This window comes from Equus quagga, chromosome 14, assembly GCF_021613505.1.
Source record: "Equus quagga isolate Etosha38 chromosome 14, UCLA_HA_Equagga_1.0, whole genome shotgun sequence".
In the NCBI taxonomy this organism is placed as follows: domain Eukaryota; kingdom Metazoa; phylum Chordata; class Mammalia; order Perissodactyla; family Equidae; genus Equus; species Equus quagga.
In genome coordinates, this window is record NC_060280.1 from 77979775 (window position 1) to 78000199 (window position 20425).

General features: G+C 38.3%; 1 non-coding gene across 1 annotated transcript; it reads right to left on the bottom strand.

Annotated features, from left to right (window-relative positions):
* Positions 1–4738: 4738 nt before the first annotated feature.
* On the bottom strand, positions 4739–4845 carry LOC124225916 (U6 spliceosomal RNA). The gene has a single exon (XR_006885135.1). It is a non-coding gene; the product is annotated as a U6 spliceosomal RNA (small nuclear RNA).
* Between the last annotated feature and the right edge of the window lie 15580 nt (positions 4846–20425).

Here is a 20425-nt window from a genome sequence, read left to right on the forward strand (position 1 = left end):
AAGTTGTGAGAAATAATACAGAGAGATCCTGTGTACCCTTAACCCAGTTTCACTGATGGTAACTTTTGCAAAATCACAATGTCACTTAACCGGATATTGACATTGATACAGTCAAGATACAGGACATTTCATCACTACAAGGTTCCCTCACACTGCCCTTTTATAGCCACATCCACTTCTCTCCAGCCCTCACCTCATGCTTAACTCCTGGTAACCACCAATTTGTTTTCCATTTCTATGATTTTGTCATTTCAAGAATATTATGTAAATGGAACCATACAGTATGTAAACTTTTGGGATTGACTTTTTTATTCAGCATATTTCTCTGGAGATTCACCCAGGTTGTGGTGTGTATCAATAGTTTTTTTCCTTTTTATTGCATGATTATTCCATGGCATGAATGTCCTACAGTTTGCTTATCCATTTACCTGTTGAAGGACATCTAGGTTGTTTGTAGATTTTGGCTATTATGAATAAAGCTGCAGTAAACATTTGTGTACAGATTTGTATAAATGTAAGTCTATTTCATTGGTGTAATCGTCCAGGAGTGCATCTGCTGGGTCATACAGTAGTTGCAAGTTGCTGTTTTTTCCAAGATCTATTGAGATATTATTGACATTCAATATATATAAGTTAAAGATATATACAATGTGATGGTTTGATACAAGCATATATCGTGAAATGATTACCACAATAAGGTTAGTTAACACCTCCATCCTTTCACACAATTACCTTTTTTTGAGAGTAGGTTTAAGATTTACTCTCTTAATTTTCAAGTATACAAAACAGTATTGTTAGTTATAGTCACCATGCTGTGAATTTGATTCCTCAAATTACATATTTTATAGCTGGAAGTTTGTATCCTTTAACCAACATCTTCCCATTTCCCCCACCCCACAGTCCCTGGAAGCTACCATTCTACTCTATTTCTATGATTCGGCTTTTTCAGATTCTGCATATAAGTGAGAATACACAGTTTTTCTCTGTCTGACTTATTTCACTTAGCATAATGCCCTCAAGGTCCAACCATGTTGTCGCAAAAGTCAGAAATTCCTTCTTTTTGATGGCTGAATAATGCTCCATTCTATATAAATACACCAATTTTCTCCATCTATTTGTACATTGATGGACACTTCGTTTTTTTCTGTCTCTTGGGTATTGTGATTAATGCTGCAGTGAACATGAGGGTGCAGATATCTCTTCAAGACAGCAACTTTGTTTCCTTTGAATATATACCCAGAAGTGGGATTGCTGGATCATATGATAATCCTATTTTTAATTTTTTGAAGAACCTCCATACTGTTTTTCATAGTGGCTGCACCAGTGTACATTCCCACCAATAGTGTATAAGGGTTCCTTTTTCTCCAAAGCCTTGCCAACACCTGTTGTCTCTTGTCTTTTTGATGATAGCCATTCTAAAAAGTGTGAGGTGATATCTCAATGTGGCTTTGATTTGCATTTCCCTGATGATTAGTGATGTCAAGCATCTTTTCATGTACCTACTGGTCATTTATATGTCTTCTTTGGGAAAATGTCTACTCAAGTCCTTTGCTCATTTTTAAATCAGATTGTTTCTTTGCTATAGAGTTGTATGAGCTCTTTATATATTTTGGATATTAACCCCTTATCAGATATATGATCTGCAAATATTTTCTCCATTCTATAGGTTGCCTTTTCATTTTCCTGATTGTTTCTTTTGCTCTGCAGAAGCTTTTCCATTTGATGTAGTCCCACTTATTGATATTCACTTTTAGTGCTTGTGCTTTTGGTGTCATATCCAAAAAATTGTTGCCAAGCCCAGTGTCAAGGAACTTTTTCTTTATGTTTTCTCCTAAGAGTTTTACAATTTTTCGTCTCACATTTAAGTCTTTAATCCATTTTGAGGTAATTTTTGTGAGTGGTGTAAAGTAGGGGTCCAATTTCATTCTTTTGCATGTGAACATCTAGTTTTCCCAATACCATTTATTGAAGAGATTATCCTTTCCCCATTGTATATTCTTGACTCCTTTGTCAAATATTGTTGACCATATGCATGGGGCTATATTTCTGGGCTCTATTCTGTTGCATTGGACTATGTGTCTGTTTTTATGCCAGGACCATACTGTTTTCATTACTATAGTTTTGTAACATAGTTTGAAATCAGGACTCATGATACCTCTAGCTTTGTTCTTCTTTCTCAAGATTACTTTGGCTATTTGGGGTCTTTTGTGGTCCCATATGCATTTTAGGATTGTTTTTTCTTGTTTCTGTGAAAATGCCATTGGAATTTTGATAGGGATTGCCTTGAATCTGTAGATGGCTTTGGGTAATATGGACATTTTAGTGATATTAATTCTTCTGATTCATGAACATGGGATATCTTTCATTTATTTGTGTCTTCAACTTCTTTCATCAAACTCTTGTAGTTTTCATTGTATGGATCCTTCACTTCCTTGGTTAAATTTATTCCTAAATATTTTATTCTTTTTGATGCTATTGTAGATGGAATTGTTTTCTTTATATCCTTTTCAGGTACTTTGTTCTTAGTATATTAAAATGCAGCTGATTTTTGTGTGTCAATTTTGTATCCTTCAACTCTCCTGAATTTGTTTATTTTAACAGTTTTTTTGGTAGAGTGTTTAGGATTTTCTATATATATGGTCATATCATCTGAAAAGACAATTTTACTTCCTCCTTTCTGATTTAGATGCTTTTTATTTCTTTTTCTTGCCTAGTTGCTCTTGCTAGGACTTCCAGTACTATGTTGAATTGGAGTAGTGAGAGTGGGCCTCCCTGTCTTGTTCCTGATCTTATTGGGAAAGCTTTCAATCTTTCACTATTGAGTATGCTGTTGGCTGTTGGTTTGTAATATATGGACTTTATTATGTTAAGGCAGATTCCTTTTTTACCCTATTTGTTGAACTCATGAAATAATGTTGAATTTTGTCAAATGCCTTTTCTGTATCTGTTGAAAGGAGTATATGATTTTTTCTTTCATTCTATTAATGTGGTACATCATATTTATTCATTTTCATATGTTGAACGAATATTCTTGAATCCCAGGGATAAATCTCACTTGATTTTGGTGTATGATCCTTTTAGTATGCTGTTGAATTGAAATTGCTAATATCTTGTTGAGAATTTTTGCATCTATATTTATCAGGGATATTGGCCTGTAGTTTTGTTTTCTTGTAGTGCCCTTATCTGGTTTTGGTATCACAGTAAGGCTGGCCTCATAAAAATGAGTTTGGGAGTGTTCCCTCCTCTTCAGTTTTTTGGAAGAGGTTGAGAATGATTGGTGTTAATTTTTCTTTATACGTTTAGTAGAATTCACCTGTGAAACCATTTGGTCCTGGGCTTTTCTTTCTTAGCAGGTTTTTGATTACTGTTTCAATCTTCTTACTCATTATGGATCTATTCATATATTCTACTTCATGATTCAGTCATGGTAGGCTGTATGTTTGTAGAAATTTATCCATTTCTTCTAGATTATCCAATTTGTTGCTATATAATTGTTCATAGTAGTCTCTTATGACCCTTTGTATTTCTGTGATGTCAGTTGTAATGTTTCCTTTTTCATCTTTGATTTTATTTATTTGAGTCGTCTCTCTTTTTTGTTTTAGTCTAGATAAAGGTTTGTCAGTTTTGTTTAGCTTTTTAAAAGATCAGTTCTTAGTTTTGTTGATATTTTTTCTTGTTTTTCAGGGTGTATTTCTGCTCTGATCTTTGTTATTTCCTTCCTTCTGCTAAGGAAGGAAAGTTTTGGGCTTACTTTGTTCTTCTTTTACTAATTTCTTGAGGTGTGAGCTTAGGTCGTTTGTTTGTGATCTCTCTTTTTTCTTAATGTGTGTGTTTACCACTATAAACTTCTCTCAGAACTACTTTTGCTGGATCTCATACATTTTGGTATGTTGTGTTTCCATTTTCATTTGCTTCAAGATACTTTTGGATTTCCCTTTTGATTTTTTCTTTGCCCTATTCGTTGTTAGGAAGTGTGCTGTTTAGTTTCCACATATTTGTGAATTTACCAGTTTTCCTCCTGTTATTTTTAGTTTCAAACTATTGTGGTCAGAAGAGATGCTGATATGACTTCAATCTTACATTTGCTAAGGCTTGTTTTGTGACCTAATATAGGATCTATCCTGGATAATATTTCACGTCTGCTTGAAAAGAATGTATATTATTCTACTATTGGGTGGAATCTTCTGTATGTCTGCTAAGTCCTTTTAGTCTAAGTTTAGTTCAAGTCCAATGCTGCCTTATTGATTTTCTGTCTAGATGATCTATCCATTGCTGAAAGTGGGATACTGAAGTATCCTACTATTATTGTATTGTATATTTCTCCCTTCAGCTCTGCCAGTATTTGCTTAATGCATTTAGGTGTGCCAATGTTGGGTGTATATATATTTACAACTGTTATATTTTCTTGATGAATGGACCCCTTTAACATTATATAGTGACCTTCTTTGTCTCTTTTGATAGTTTTTGACTTAAAGTCTATTTTGTCTGATATAACTACCCCTGATCTCTTTTAGTTTCCGTTTGCATGGAATATCTTTTTCCATCTGTTTACTTTTTGCTATGTGTGTCCTTAAAGCTGAAATGAATCTCTAGCAAGCAGCATATAATTGAATATTGTTTTTTAATCCATTCAGCCACTCTATGCGTTTTGATTCCATTCTCTTTGCATTTGGTGTCTTTGCTATAGGTTTTTGCTTTGTGGTTACCACAAGGATTACATAAAATATCTTATAGATATAACAATATGGAGCACTTCACAAATTTGCATGTCATTCTTGCACAGGGGCCATGGCAGTCTTTTCTGTTTCATTCCAATTTTAGTATATGTGCTACCAAAGTGAGCAGCATGTTTAGTTTCTTAAGAAACTGTTTTGCACACTATTTCTTTAGAGTGATTCTACCATTTTACATTTTCAGCAGCAATGTATGAGTGATCCAGTCTTTCTGCATCCTTTCCAGTATTTGGTGGTGTGACTATTTTTTATTTTAGCTGCTGTGATAGGTATGCAGTATTATCTCATTGTGACTTTAATTTGTATTTCCCTAATGGCTAATTAAATTAAGCATCTTTTTGTGTGCTCATTTTCCATCTGCATATCTTCTTCTGTGAAATGTCTCTTGCCTATGTTCTAATTGGATTGTTTGCTTTTTTTACTATTGTGAGTTTAGATACTAATTCTTTGTCAGGTATGTAGTTTGCAAATATTTTCTTGCACTCTGTAGCTTGCCTTTTCATCTTCTTAATAGGATCTTTTGTGGGGCAAAAGTTTTTATGTTTGATAAAGCCCTATCTATTTATTTTTCCTCTTATGGATCACACTTTTGGTGTCAAATCTAACTCTCCCTAGTACTTGATCCTATGTTTGTTTTAAAGGTTTTATACCTTTTCATTTTATATTTTAATCTATTATCCATTTTGACTTGGACAAGATGTGAGATTTTTATGAATGTGTGTATATATGTCCTATTGTTTTGGCACCATTTGTTGCTAGTATTGAAATCTTTTGCACCTTTGAAAAAAACAGTTGGGCATATTTGTGTGGGTTATTTCTGGATTCTCTGTTTATTCCATTGATCTATGTGTCTTTCCCTCTGCCAGTAACACAGTCTTGAGTAGTGTAGCTACACAGTAAGTGTTGAAATTGAGTAGACTAATTCCTGCCACTTTATTTTTCAAAATTGTTTTAGCTATTCTACTTCCTTTCCCTTTCCATAGAAATTTTAGGATAATATTGCCTATGTCTACAAAAAAAAGCTTTTGGGATTTTGATAGGAATTGTGTTAAACCTGCATATCAGTTTGTGAAGAATTTACATCTTTACTATATTGAGTCTTCCAATTTTCTATATTGAGTCATACCAATGAACATGGTGTGTCTCTCCACTTATTTAGATTTTGTTTGATTTCTTTCATCAGTGTTGTATAGTTTTCAGCATACAAATACTGTACATGTTTTATTAGATTTATACCTAAGTATTTCATTTTTGAGTGATAGTAAATGTTATTGTAGTTTTAATTTTGGTGTCCATGTATTCATTGTTAGTATATAGAAATATAACTGATTTTTGTATGTTTACTTTGTATCCTGTGATCTTGCTGAACACATGATACTTGTAGGAGGTTTTTCTAGATTCTTTGGGATTGTCTATGTAGATAATTATGTCATCTGAAAATAGTGACAGTTTTATTTCTTCCTTTCTGATCCGCATGCCATTCTTTGCCTTACTGCCATGGCTAGAACTTCTAGTACTATATTGAATAACACTTATAAGAACAGACATCCTTACCTTGTTTCCAATCTTAGAGGGAAATCATTCAGTCTTTCACTATTAAGTATAATGTTAGTTGTAGGGTTTTTGTAGATGTTCTTTATCAGGTTGAGAGAGTTCTGCTCTATTTGTATTTTTCTGAGACATTTTATCATAAACGGTCAAATATCTTCTGCATAATATCATGTGAATTTTCTTCTTTAGCCTGTCAATATGGAAGCTAATATTGATTGATTTTTGAATATTGAGCCAGTTTCCATACCTATGGTAAACTCCATTTAGTTGTGGTGTGTATTTCTTTTTACAAATTGCTGATTTCTATTTGCTAATATTTTGTTAAGGATTTTTGTCTCTATATTCATGAAGAATATTAGTCTTTAGTTTTCTTTTTTTGTACTGTCTCCATCTGGTTTTGGAATCAGGGTAATACTAAATAACTAAATTGGGAAGTGTTCCTTCTTCTCCAAATTTCTGGAAAAGATCATGTAGAACTTGTGTTAGTTCCTCTTTAAATATTTGATACAATTCTCCAGTGAAATCATTTGGGCGTGGAGACTCCTATTTGTGGGAATATTTTAATTAAAAATTCTATTTCCTTAATAGCATAGGCATATTCAAATGATCTATTTCATATTGGATGAGTTGTGGTAGTTTATGTTTTTTATGGAATTGGTATATTTCATCTAAGTTGTCAAATTTACATCTATAGAGTTATTTCACAGTATTCCTTTATTAACCTTTTTATGATTGCAGGGCTTGATAGCATTCTGATATTGGTAATTTGTGTCTTCTCTCTATTTTCCTTTGCTAATCTTACTGGAGGTTTGTCAATTTTTGTTGATCTTTAATGATCCTTTAAAAGAACCAGCTCTTTGTTTTATTGATTTCCTCCATTGTTTTGCTGTTTTCAATTTAATTAATTTCTACTCTAATCCTAACTTTTTCTTTTCTTCTTCTTGCTTTCAATTTATTTTTCTCTTCTTTTTCTAGGTTCTTGAAGTGACAGCTTAGATTATTGATCTGATATGTTTTCCTTTTCTAATGTTTGCACTTAGTGCTATAAATTTTTCTCTCAGCACTGCTTATCTGTGTCCCATTATTATGATATGTTGTATTTCCATTTTCATTCAATTCAATGTATTTTTTAAACTTTCTTTGTAACTTTCTCTTTGACACATAGGTTATGTAGAGATGAGTTGTTTAGTTTCCAAGTATTTTGAATTTTTCCTCTTATCTTTCTGTTGTTCACTTCTAGTTTTATTCCATTGCAGTCAGAGAACACATTGCATAATTTAAATTCTTTTACACTTTTTTCAAGTTTGTTTTATGGCCCAGGATATGGTATATGTTAGTATATGTTCTCTGGGCACTTTGAAGAATGTACACATTCTGCTGTTATTGGGTTGAGCCATCTATAAAAGTTGATTAGATTCTGTTTGTTGCTGATGGTGTTGAGTTTTTCTATATCCTTGCTGATTGTCTAGTTATTCTAGAAATTAAAGATAGAAGAGATAGATGTTGAAGTCTCCAACTAAAATTATGGAGTGTGGTGGGGCTGGCCCCGTGGCCGAGTGGTTAAGTTCGCGCGCTCCGCTGCAGGCGGCCCAGTGTTTCGTTAGTTCGAATCCTGGGCGCAGACATGGCACTGCTCATCAGACCACGCTGAGGCAGCGTCCCACATGCCACAACTAGAAGAACCCACAACGAAGAATACACAACTATGTACCGGGGGGCTTTGGGGAGAAAAAGGAAAACATAAAATCTTTAAAATTATGGAGAGTGGAAGATGGTGGCATAGGAGGCTCCTGAGCTCACCTCCTCCCATAGACACAACAAACCTACAACTACCTGTGGAACAATTTCCTCTGAGGGAGATCTGTAAACTGGATGAAAAAACCCTCCACAACAAGGGAAAACACAGAGAGGGGTGGAAGAGGCAGACATAGAGGCCTGCTGAGGAAAAAAATACACCCTAGCTGTAGTGCTTCATGAATGGGAGTGATCTCAAAGGTCTGGAGCTTTTCCTGGAAGAACAGGGGATTCAAGCTCCACATGATGCACCCCAGCCCTTAGACTCAGCACAGAAGAGATGAGCTCCCAAAAAAACTCAGCTTTGAAAACCAATGGAGAATATGCCTAGAAAAACTACAAAACTTCAGGAAAAGGAAAACCTGCTCTTAAAGGGCTCATGCACAAACCCACTCAATCCAGAAACCGGCACAAAAACACCAGATAGAAAAGTGCATAGTCCATTGGTAAAAGAGACTCACTTACTAAGCTCAGAGCACATCCAAGAGAGTCAGGAGCCAGCTGGGCTCACCCCCCCCCCCCCAGGGACTGAGACACTGGCAGCAGCCATTATTGTGACCTAGTTCAGCAGTGCTGACACAGACACTGGCAGGGGCCAGTGGATTTCTTCCTCTGGCCTGTTAGTTCAGGGGCCTGTCTTGCCCATTAGAGCACCCAAGGCAATCAAGCACAGTCGGGCAGTTCAGGCAGCCCACCCCAGGTATCAGCCCTGCTCACCAGTGAGCCTGCAGTACACTTGTGGTGCTGAGCCCCAAAAGCAGCCACACAGGGGATCTGTCCTTCCCACCAATGCACTTGAAATAGTTGTGCACTGCCCCTTCAAGGTCCTGCCCTGCCCACCAGCACACCCAAGGCAGTTGTGCACCACCAGACTGCATAGTCAGTCTGTGCCAGAGGCCTGCCCCAACCAATAGTGCACCCGTAGCAGCATGTACCTATAGCAGCAAAACATAGCAGCCCCACCATAACAGAGAGGCACATGGAGCCAACAAAATGGACATCCTTGGAGCATTTGGCATGGGTGATGGGAGGGAAGCACACTGCTGGGGCCCATAAGACATCCCCTACATAGGACCACATTTCCAAGATTGGGAGATGTAACTGATCTACCTAATACGTAGAAATAAGCACAGAGACATAGGCATGTTTTTTAATTCAACCTTAGTCTCTGTTTTTAAATTGGTATATTTAGGCCATTTATATTTAATACTATTATTGAGGTGTTGGGGCTCGATTCTGCCATTTTCTTTTTGTATTCTGGAGTTTTTTCCCGTTTTTCATTTCTCTGTCTTTTTTTCCTGCCTTGCTGTAGGTTATTTGAATGTTTTTTATAATTCCATTTTGATTTATGTGCATTTTTTTTAGTGTATCTCTTCGTATAGTTTTTTAGTGGTTGCTCTGGGTATTACATTATATATTCATAACATTAAAGTCTACTGGTGTTATTTATTCATTTGAATAAATTACAGAAAACTTGTCTCCCTTTGTGTCCCTCTAACTTCTCCCATTTATAATATAATCATCTCAAATATTTCCTCCATATACATTTAGAACCACATCAGACAGCATTGTAATTTTTGCATCAACTTTCAAAAACAATTTAGAAAACTCAGGAGAAGGGAAGATATTGTATTTACTTATTTTTTGCTTACTGTGTTCTTTCTTACTTTCTGAAGTTTTAAGCTTCCTTCTTCTGCTTCCTTTTTTAGGAAACTTCCTTTAGTCATTCATTTAGGGTGTATCTGTTGGCAACAAATTATCTCTAATTTTTCATCTGAAAATGTCTTGCTTTCCCCTTCATTCCTAAGTGATATTTTGTTTGGGTATAGGATTCTGGGTTGGCAAATCTTTTCTTTCAGCACTTGAAAAATATTGTGCCACTTCTTTATGGCCTCCATGGTTTCTGATGAGAAATTTGCTGTAATTTGAGTTATTTTTCCCCTATACATAATGTATCTTTTCTTTCTCACTGCATTCAAGATTTTTTCTTTTTCTTTAGTTTTCAGAAGTAATTATCACAAGTCATGGAATTGATTTCTTTGGGTTTATCCTGTTTGGAGTTTGCTTCTTAAATCCACAGGCTTATGTTTTTTCAAATTTAGAAAGTTTTCAGTCATTTTTGGATATCATTCCACAGGTCCCTGAGGCTCTGTTCTTTTTCCCCTCTGCCCATTTTCTCTCTGTCTTTCAGACTGGGTAGTTTCTACTGCTGTAAACTTCCAGTTCATGGATTATTTTCTCTGCCCCCACATTCTGCTATTGAGCCACCCACTGAGCTTTTTATTTCAGTTACTGTGTTTTTCAGTTCTAAAATTTCCATTTACTTTTTCTTTATATCTTCTTTCTTTGATGAGAATTTCTATTTCTTTGTGGAGGCTTTCTATTTTTTCATTTGTTTCAAGCATTTTCTTTCCTTAGGAAGATTAGCCCTGAGCTAACATCTGTGCCAATCTTCCTCTATTTTTGCATGTGAGTCACCACCACAGCAAGTTTGACAAGTGATGTAGGTTCATGCCCAGGATCTGAACCCATGAACCAAGGCACCAATGCAGAGCACACCAAACTTAACCACAACATCATGGGGCCAGTCCCTCAAGCATATTTCTAATTTCCTATTGAAGTGTTAAAAATCTTTTGCTATGTTATACTTCCTTCACAAACATTGATAGTACTTTTGTACATTGAGTTTTAGTGCCAATACAACAAATTTAGTGGCAGGCTTCTATTCTATTACATATTAGTTACATAAATGATAGAAATTTTGAATATAACTAATAAATTTTTGCAGAGAATAAAGCTATTATTTCTCATTATGAACTGTAGAATTTAGCTTCTTGGCTAGTAAAAAGGCTGGATCAGTTTAAATGTGAAGATTTAAAAAAATAATAATAATTGTGTATCAGTTGTAAATTTGAAGCACTTTTGAGTCAGGTAAATACTTTTAAAGAAGTAATTAACAATTGAGTCTTCCTAGTTGACAATCAATAGTTGAATGTTCTTTTGTCTTCTTCTTCTTCTCCCCAAAGCCCCCAAGTACACAGTTGTATATTCTGGTTGTAGGTCCTTCTGGTTGTGCTATGTGGGACGCTGCCTCAGCATGGCCTGATGAGCAGTGCCATGTCTGTGCCCAGGATCTGAACCAGAGAAACCCTGGGTTGCTGAAGCAGAGTGTGCAAACTTAACCTCTCAGCCACGGGCCGGCCCCAGCTGGCTTTTTCTGACACTGGTCTTGCAGGGGGAGGAAGGTACAGAGTTGTTACTACCTGGCGGAGTTAGAAGTTCAGGTTCCTTACTCGGTTGTTATTGACATCTGAGGGGAGGGGTACTTCTCATTACTTCTTGACAGGAATAGGAGTTCCAGTTCCCCACGTGGTTGCCACTGAAATCACAGTCTTCATTGCCACAGAGTGATGATGAAAATCCTGACTTTCTATTAGGCCTTCTCTGACAAACTGCAATGAAAGATGGAGGGGTGCCTGTTGCTGCCAGGTGGCAATGGAAGTCCAGGCTCCCTATGTGGTCTAGAAATAATGACCAATCCAGTATTAATGGGTACTCTAGTGCCCAGATTATCATTTCTAAATACTATTTCCTAATAAAAGGAACAGTGCTCCTTGGAGAATTGGTTTGCCCAGGCATATGGCATTATATGTACAAGATGAGCCTGAGATATTTTGTCATACCAGAAAGCCAGAATGCTGTCAAATACTAATTACGTCAAAAGGACTCTAGAGCCACCATGGAGAAGCTCACACTAATCATAGATGGGACAATTTGACTAATGGATTGAAACACATCATATATGTTTAAATCCATGAGTTCATAATGAAATAAACCAATTTTTTAAAATCCTTATTGATGAATTTGGAGGATGTTAGTGAACCAAATCATTATTTGGGAAACTGGCAAACAAAGGTAAAGAATCAAGCATTTATCCTGCCTTTCTTATAAGAATTGTGCCTCAAATTAACGTAAGGGTTGACCAGGGGAGATTCTTTTCATAGAATTATAAGGACTAATACATAAGGAAGGAACGATAGAATTAGAAAGGAACTCTGTTGGGTTAATGTACCTGTACAGGAATCACCAATGGCTCCTAACATCACAAAAGACAAACAAACATTATATATCCTATGAAGGAAAACTATACATTCCGTGAACCAATCTGGTAAAAAAATCAAATGTAAGTTTGATCAAGCCTCTAAGATCTAACAACTAATTTACAAGGGATACAATGGAAAGACAAACATGTCAATAATACCATATGATTTGTTTCTTTCAAGCAACAACAAAAACAAAAACTGCAAAGTAAAAAGGTAGAAAAAGAATCTATACGTTACACGAGATTTTAAATGACATATAAACCATGTTTGCATATTAATTAAAGCAAATCAACTGAAAAAACAAACCAGCAATAAACAAAAACAACAACAAAAAATTATAACATTATATGGACACTGATAGGACATTTGATGATATTGTGGAATTACTTTGAATATTTTTGGTATGATAATATAGATTAAATGATACCACACCTGGGGTTTGCTTCAAAATAAGCCAGAGATAAGTGGTAAGGAAGTGGGTAGGTTACATATGAAACAAGATTGGTCATGAGTTGATCATGGCTAAAGTCCCATGTTGAGTGCATGATATTTCATTATACTATATACTTGAGTAAATGTTTGAAACTTCTTATAATAGAAAGATAAAAGTTGAATATGATATCTTGCAGAGTTTGTATTCTAAATGGGAAAATAAATATATAACTAAATGACTTTAATGCAGCGAAATATCTGTTATAGTAGAGATGTGTGTGGGAATGCTTTGGGAAAACTGATGGGGAAAAAAAGAAAGTGTGAGAGGTGGGGAGGGAGCTGACAGTTAATGAGTGCCATTACGTACCTGGCACTTTTCATGTGTTAAATATGGCAAAAATATTGAAATTAGTGATTATATATGTACCACCTTATAAATTAATTTTAAAAATATGCTTATTAGATGCTTTAGTTGCACTTTTATTGATGAGAAGCTGAAGCTCAGAGAAGATAAATCACTAAAGAATAGTCATAAGCATATGTGCCAGGCACTTCACATACATTATTGCATTTAATCTTTAAAGTAATCCCATGAGGAAAGGGTTATTATCCTCATTTTCCAGATGAGAAAGTTAAGCTTAGAGAAGTTAAGTAACTTGCTAAATATTTTACATAGCTAGTAAATGGAAGAACTGGGATGTGAACATGGGATTCTCTTATTCTAAACCCCAACACTGTCCCAGAGCTCTTCTAGAGCAGAAAAGCAAAGAGGAAGCTGGGGGTTCTTCACATATAAAATAAGCTGGGCTTTGAAATTTCAGTAAAATTTAGTCAACTAGCAGGTAAGTGGGTAGTCAGCTGGGGGAGGAATACCAAGCAAAGAAAAATGTCAACAAAAGATCAAGACATAACAACACTTGACATAGTTAGGGAATTATAAAGAGAACTGAGTGGCTGGATTTTAGGGGGCAAAGAAAGTGGCGTTCAGGAATAAGGTCAATAACATGAGTTAGGATTCCATTTGGCAGGTGCTTGAAAAACATGCTCTTTGTCCTGTAAACAATGGGCAGTGGGTGCTGGATTTGAAGCAGATCACCGGAAGCAGTGTGGAGGGTGTACTGGAAGGACGAGAGACTGGTAACAGGGGAATGGTCAGCACTATTATAATAAACAATTCAATCAGAAAATAATGGTGCTTCAAACTACTCTAATAGGACATCTTTGCTTGGCCAGGGTGGACTTGAATGCTTCTGAGAAACGAAGTTAGGCCTCACCTGCCTGCCACCAAGTTCTTGATTGTATGTGCCAATGTGCTTAGGACTCTTTCGCCCTCAAGAAAAATCATCCGGGGGAAGAAGCACGAGGTTTGGAGAAAGAAGAGGGAATGTTGAGGAGGATGGTTGAATAGCCTGATAGATGTCTCTTGGACTGGTTTGGAGACTGGGGAGAAAGTAGTAGAGCTAAAGGTAAAGGAGCCATTTCCACAGGGCCTCTGTGGAACTCCAGGCACAAGCTGTGACCCAGTACAGCACAGTGGGCAGAGGGTCATTCTCCCCAATTCGGCATAGCACCCAGCACTCTTGGGTCAAACATGGACATCCTCACGGAAAGCATTAGCGACAGAGCCAGTAGGGGTGGAGACATTGAGGAGAAGATTGCACTTGTTCTGAGCACCAATGACAAACCTGAAGAATTCCAGACACCTGGGGAGACTCTGGGAAGGGCTGGATTTCCTTGTGGCTGGCGAGCATTCAGAACTGCAAAGAGCAGAGTGTTTACATAAATGTGTTATCACTTGTATTCACAGACCTATGAAACCTTGGGACAGTTCACTGGGGTAGTGGCAGAAAGGGATGGAAAGTGAGGAAGGGAATCATGAAGTATTTTAAAGGTCGAACCCACAAGGCTTGATGACCAATCGGATGTTTCTGTTATCCAGACTAGGCTGAAGCTCTCAAAGCTCTGCCTACAGCACACACACAGGAAGTGTGTCCCATGGGTCGTGGCCAGGAATGTCTGTGCCTCAGTCTTTCAGGTTTGAGTTGTCACTTGTTGTCCCTTTCGAGCCTTGAGTTGGCCTCATTTCCACACTCAAGCCCCTCTGCTGGCTCCTGCTATAATCTACTGGATTCCACATCTTCAGACCTATTTTCCCAAAGGAAATTTACTCAGGAATGGAGCTGAATATAAATCTTTTCTGCTCCAGCCAACAGAGTTAGTCTACCTAAAACATCAGGGTCTGGAAAAGTCAGAAAGAAGGAGGAATTATGAATTCAATAGATGTGAATTTGGAAGAATGTCTGTTTTCTATGTGTTGTTTGTTTTGAAAAAGAATTGAGGAGAGGGCATGGGATGATCATTGAGCTATTTTGTGCCACGCATATGGTAAAGTAAGCTTGTTCAAAGACATGTTGTCTTACCCCTATGTGGAGAGTAAAGGAAAGAGGAGCAGAGCGTCATGCTCCCTGGTGTAACACGGGCTCGTGTTCCTTTATTCTGGCTAGATTAAAGCCTGTCAGACATCAAGTCCCCGGCCTCCAGCCTGTCTTTCTCCAGCATGTTTGATGATCTGGCCTTGTCAGGGCATCTCTGTGGCGGCTGACGAAGCTCCCTCAGCTGATCCAAGTTTACACTGTTGGTCCTCAAGGCACCAAGAAAAATACTCACATGTCTCAACTCTCAAGTTTTTCCTACTGGAAAAAAGCAAATACCCACTAAGTCTTGGTTTTGTCTGTGGCTCTAGGGTTGGAAGCAAAATCGTCTCTGCCCTGGAGAGGATTATAAGTGAGTTGGGCGTCAGACATGGAGATGAGGCAGGAAAACACACAGAATTAAAGAATTTTATAGCTGGGAGGGAACTTGAAGATTATCAGTCCAACCCCTCATCAAAGAAAAGGAAACTGAGTCCCAAAGAGGTTGAGTGACTTGCTCAAGGTCACAGAGCCAAGAGAGACAGAATTCAGACTTCACCCTGGGCTAGTCAGTACAGAATTCTTTCATTATACCAGCTACCACTTACTGAAGAAGAAGTACCACGAGCTAAGTACTTTATATTTATGTTACTTCATTTAATTTTCATGATGGCTTCCTTAGGTAGCTACTGTAAATCCCACTTTATGGAATAATACATATAGTTTAGAGGGTGGTAAGACCATCCCATAAATAAATGGAAGTGCCAGGATTTGAACCCACTTGGGCCATCTGATTTCAAGGTTAATGCTCTGAAATGCTCCCGTTTGTAGCTTCTTCTACACCAGCTGCCTCTTTCTGTTACTCCTGACGGTGAGGACTCGTGAATGATAGAGAACATGATACAAGCTGTGTAAGCTTCCTGACCCATTGCCTTTCTTGGGGCTGATTGTTTCATACCCTAACCTGAAAGTCACCAAGTAGGCACTGTCAAGGACTTCTGACATGGTGACTTTCAGTCATCATTTCAAGGAGATTGCCACACAAAGAGCAGTGAGGACCTCCATGTAAATACTCCCAAAATACCCCAGGCTTCCCAAAAGACAGAATCCACTGTGTTTGAGTGACTTCAGGCCATGAGAGAGCTCTGAGCATTGCAGGAGAGCAGTATAAGGTCTACAAATGGACTTGACAACTCTACTGGGCATCTGAAACTAAAGTAATTGATTCCAGAGTATTGTGTGGACCAGAGAGCTTGGTATAGTAGAAAGAGCACAAGATTTTTATTGAATCTTGGCTTTGAATTTGTCTCTGATCCAAGCACATGCACCCCCTCCTACTTCTTTTTGTACTTTCAATGGTCTATGAAATGCCTCAGGAAAAGAGGCATTACATGCATGCCAGCCTGAGAGGATGCCCAATGAAGACACAATCGGAGTAGGAATGGGAATAATCAGGAGGGCTTCCTTTAGGAGGTGAGTCTTATAAAAGACTTTGAAAGTGCTAAGCCACTCTCACCCTGGAAAACATACAGATGCCAAGGTTACTCCAGAGGCCATCAACAAGTCCCCATCCATCCAGCACCCGTTATGGAAGCCTCCACCCTATCTGGGCTCAGCCTCCTTGGGGAGAGGCTGACATTAACCAACAAAGGGATTCTTTGAGAAACCTGGGAGCCCAGAAAGAAAAGCACAAGGCTGGACTCTTCGTGTGCCTGCTGGGCTGTTGTGTAAGAGCTGGAGGGGGAAGAGGAGTGGCTAGGGCAAGGTGCTTCACAGTGGCCGCAGTCAGTCCCTGGCCGTGCAGCAGCCAACTCTGCTGGCAGGCTGGGCCTCTCCCACAGATTTTCCCTGGGACTAGACAAAAGAGGAATAGAGAGCAGGAAACGGGTGGAGGCCTCAAATAAAAATTAATTAACACTAGCTTTCTTTCTTTTTCTAAAGGTAATCTGTTAATCCTAAGAACTGGGATTCATGTCTATTTTGGTCTATAACCAAAAAGGGAAGGGTCAGAAGGAATCCATCACGTTCTAGGTCTCACTTATTAGATTTCCTTTGCTCAATGGCTCTTTGTGTGGCAATCTCCTGTAAAGTGAAATAGACCTTCTAGGCTTTAAGATGAGGCAACCATGGACAAGGTTAGCCATCGCCAGGAAAGCTTTGACATGGAGAGACTGGAAATTGCAAGGAAATTGGTGCATCAGGACTTGAGTTACCAACAGAAAGGGGGGGATGGTAATTGTTTCTCAACTGTTATCCAAATAACACTTTACCCCCAATAGATTTTTCTCTATGTCCCATTATGCTCCACGTTCTCTCTGCCTCCAAGCAGTCGTCATTTCAAGGACTAAGAAATCAGAGGCCTTCAAATTAGAGGAGTCTTTTTGAGGTCTTTTAGTCTAGACTCCTACACAATGAAGACCTGAAAGCCTTTGCTATTCTGGGCTCCATCATCTGGAAGTGGGGAGAGAAGCAAGAAAAGGGATGCCTGGAGAGGAAATATGAAGAGTAATATGAAACCAATTGGAAATCGGAAAGCTACTCTCATTATTCTTCATCTAAGTGAATGGTACTACTGTTCACTCAGTTGCTCAAGCCAGACAGTTGGGAGAGCATCACTGATTCCTTTTCCCCATCCCCTTTGTGTCCACAGCCAATGATCCAAGCCATTATGACCTCTTACCTGGATTACTGAATGCTTTTAATTGATCTCCTGCTGTAATACATTGCTGCTATTCAATCTAATTTGCAAATCACAATTAGAATTTTATTTCTACTATGCTGCTTGATCAAGCTTCTCCCCTGCTTCAGTGGTTTTCTATTGCTTTCAGAATAATTACTGAGCTCCTAAGTACAGCATTCAGGGCTCTCCATGATCATTGGGCCCCTGCCTCTCCTGCCATATATCCTGCCCACATTCAAAGCTTATCCTGAACCAGTGAAACAGGCTCTAACTTGCCTCTTGAATTTGGTACATTCTACCTGAACCATCCTTTTCCCCACTCTGGCTAAGTTTTATCTGTCCCTCAGGTCTCAGGTTGATTGTCCCTTCTTCTTGGCAGCTTTCCCTGACCCCTCCTACACAGATTTAGGTACCTCTTCAGTGGGATCCCAAGACCTTTTTGCTTGCCTCTATTGTGGCAACTATCCCCCTTGCCCATTACCCATCTGTCTTCCAGACTGTAAGCTCTTTGAAGGGGTTTTTAGAAGTAGAGTGGAAAGGCTTTCTCCACATTTTTAATTTGCATGAATTCAACTGTATGACCACATGAAAAAGAGAGAAAGAATGATGGAGTGAAAAAGTGAGAGATCATTAACTCAAAGGTATAAGCAATCCTGAGTGATGACTCAGGATCAATTAGCCCACATTTTCCCCTACGTAGTGTCTTAGTGAGATAAATGTGAATCTTAAAGGTTTTTATTTTTTTGTTTTGTTTTGTATCACATGGCCACTAAACATAATCCGTAAGTGTTGCCTAGTGAGGAAGCAACAATATGTTCCAACACTGGAGGAGACACTGGTGACTTTGGACTTTCTGAGACATTGAATTTCATTCTCCAATACAGTGCATCCCTAAGGGATTTTCAAGGGTGATACATGCTATATTTAATTTTTGCTTTTTGTATGATTTTAGAATGAAGAATGTGGTAAAATATAGTTTCTCTCAATCAGCCAAGCTTTCCCCCTTTCTCCAGCAAATGCATCCTCACCCCATTTATATGGCTATTACAGAAGCTGCCATTTTCTTACCTTACCTAGATAGGCCAACAAATATCTTCTTCTCTAAGATTATTAGATGTGAGATCCAGATAATTGAAGCCATGTCCTCTTTGAGGGTGAAGCTGTAAGATGCAAAACTAAAGGGCCATAGTCCTCTGAAAGAAACAGACAAGAGGGAGAGAGGGTGACCTGAAATGGCAAAGGCTGATTCAGCAACTGTGTGCTCCTTATCACTGGAGGATCATATGCAAGGGCTGGGTGATGTTAAGGGTGGGAGGAGACTATTAACTGGGTGTATGCTTCCTTGGTGCTGATCTTAGGCATATGAGAAAGAATGGCTACGCTGGTGAACTTTAGGCCTGACTCTATGTGATTGCAAGGTGTGTGAGGATAAGTAGGGACAAGTAAATGTGAAGAATGAGAACTGCCTCTGTAAGGAGAGGAGGGTGAAAAGGAAGAACAGTGAGTGAGGATGGGAGACAACTGAGTTAGCTGGAACAACAGAGGAAGTAGAGTGAATTAAGATAGAAATATTTAGGCTAAGAGCTAACCTAGGCTAGACAGCTAGGAAATGAAGGAAACTGTGCCTCAGAGAAGTTAATGACCCCAAAGTTATGCAGCTGCTAAAGTCACAGAGCCCAGATTTGAATTGCGATCTATGTGACTCTGCTATGTGATCTATGTCCATGCTTACTACTCATCTGGTCTAATCCATTTTTATAACAAATGAAGACAATGAGGCTTTGAGAAGTCAAGTGACTTGCCCAAGGGCACCAAGATGTTCCAGGAAAACCAATTCTAGAACCACTAAAACTCAGTCAAATACTCTATCCAGACCATTCATTGCTTCCTATTGTAGTCAGGAAGGAAGAAGGGAGGAACTGAATCCCTACAAGGCTCTGAAAGAGCCTCCTGTCTCATCTGCTCCCCTGTCATCTCCTTGGTGAATTAGAGAGGATATTGATAGGGGGTCACAGGGAGTGTGAGACACTTGGAAAATGCAAATCCCTCTGTTAGGAAATGATCCCAAGCAATTATTTATTTGTCAATTTAGGAGGGCAGGGCAGGAGTAATTTGAGCTCAAAGGATCAGGGTGAAAATAAAGGTGCAATAATTACTATTATTATTATAATGGTAACTTATTAATCTGCAGATTCCGTACAGATCTTGCTCCTCCCTCAAATAGCTTACCTGTTATAATAGAGGATAAGCCAGTGGTGAAGGTGGGGACGGGAAGGAGAGAGGTAACTGGCATGGTGAGAGACAGAGGTAGAAAAACAAACTGGAGAAAGAAAGCATGTTGATTTGCTAGTGATGGAAGGTAGAAGGTAGTCTGATAAGAAAGAAATTTCATAGTAAGTCATAAACTGTTTGTATTAGGGAAGAGTTTTCAATGGAGCCCACATTTCTCATTTGCCTTATTAGGAACTAAATACAAGAATGTTAAGTGAAATGCTAAGATCAAACAGCTTGTCAGTAGCAGAACTTGGAACAGAACTTGGGTCTTTTTATACCTAGTTCTCTGCTGGTCCAATAAGAGCTCACATGGGTTCTGGAGAATGTAGCTGATTGGACAAGAGAAAGACCAGAAGAAAAGACATTGGGATGTGGGTCAAAGGGACTAGCCCAGTAGGATCAAATGCCTATTTCTGTTTTCTATCCACACCCTCTCTGCAATGTATT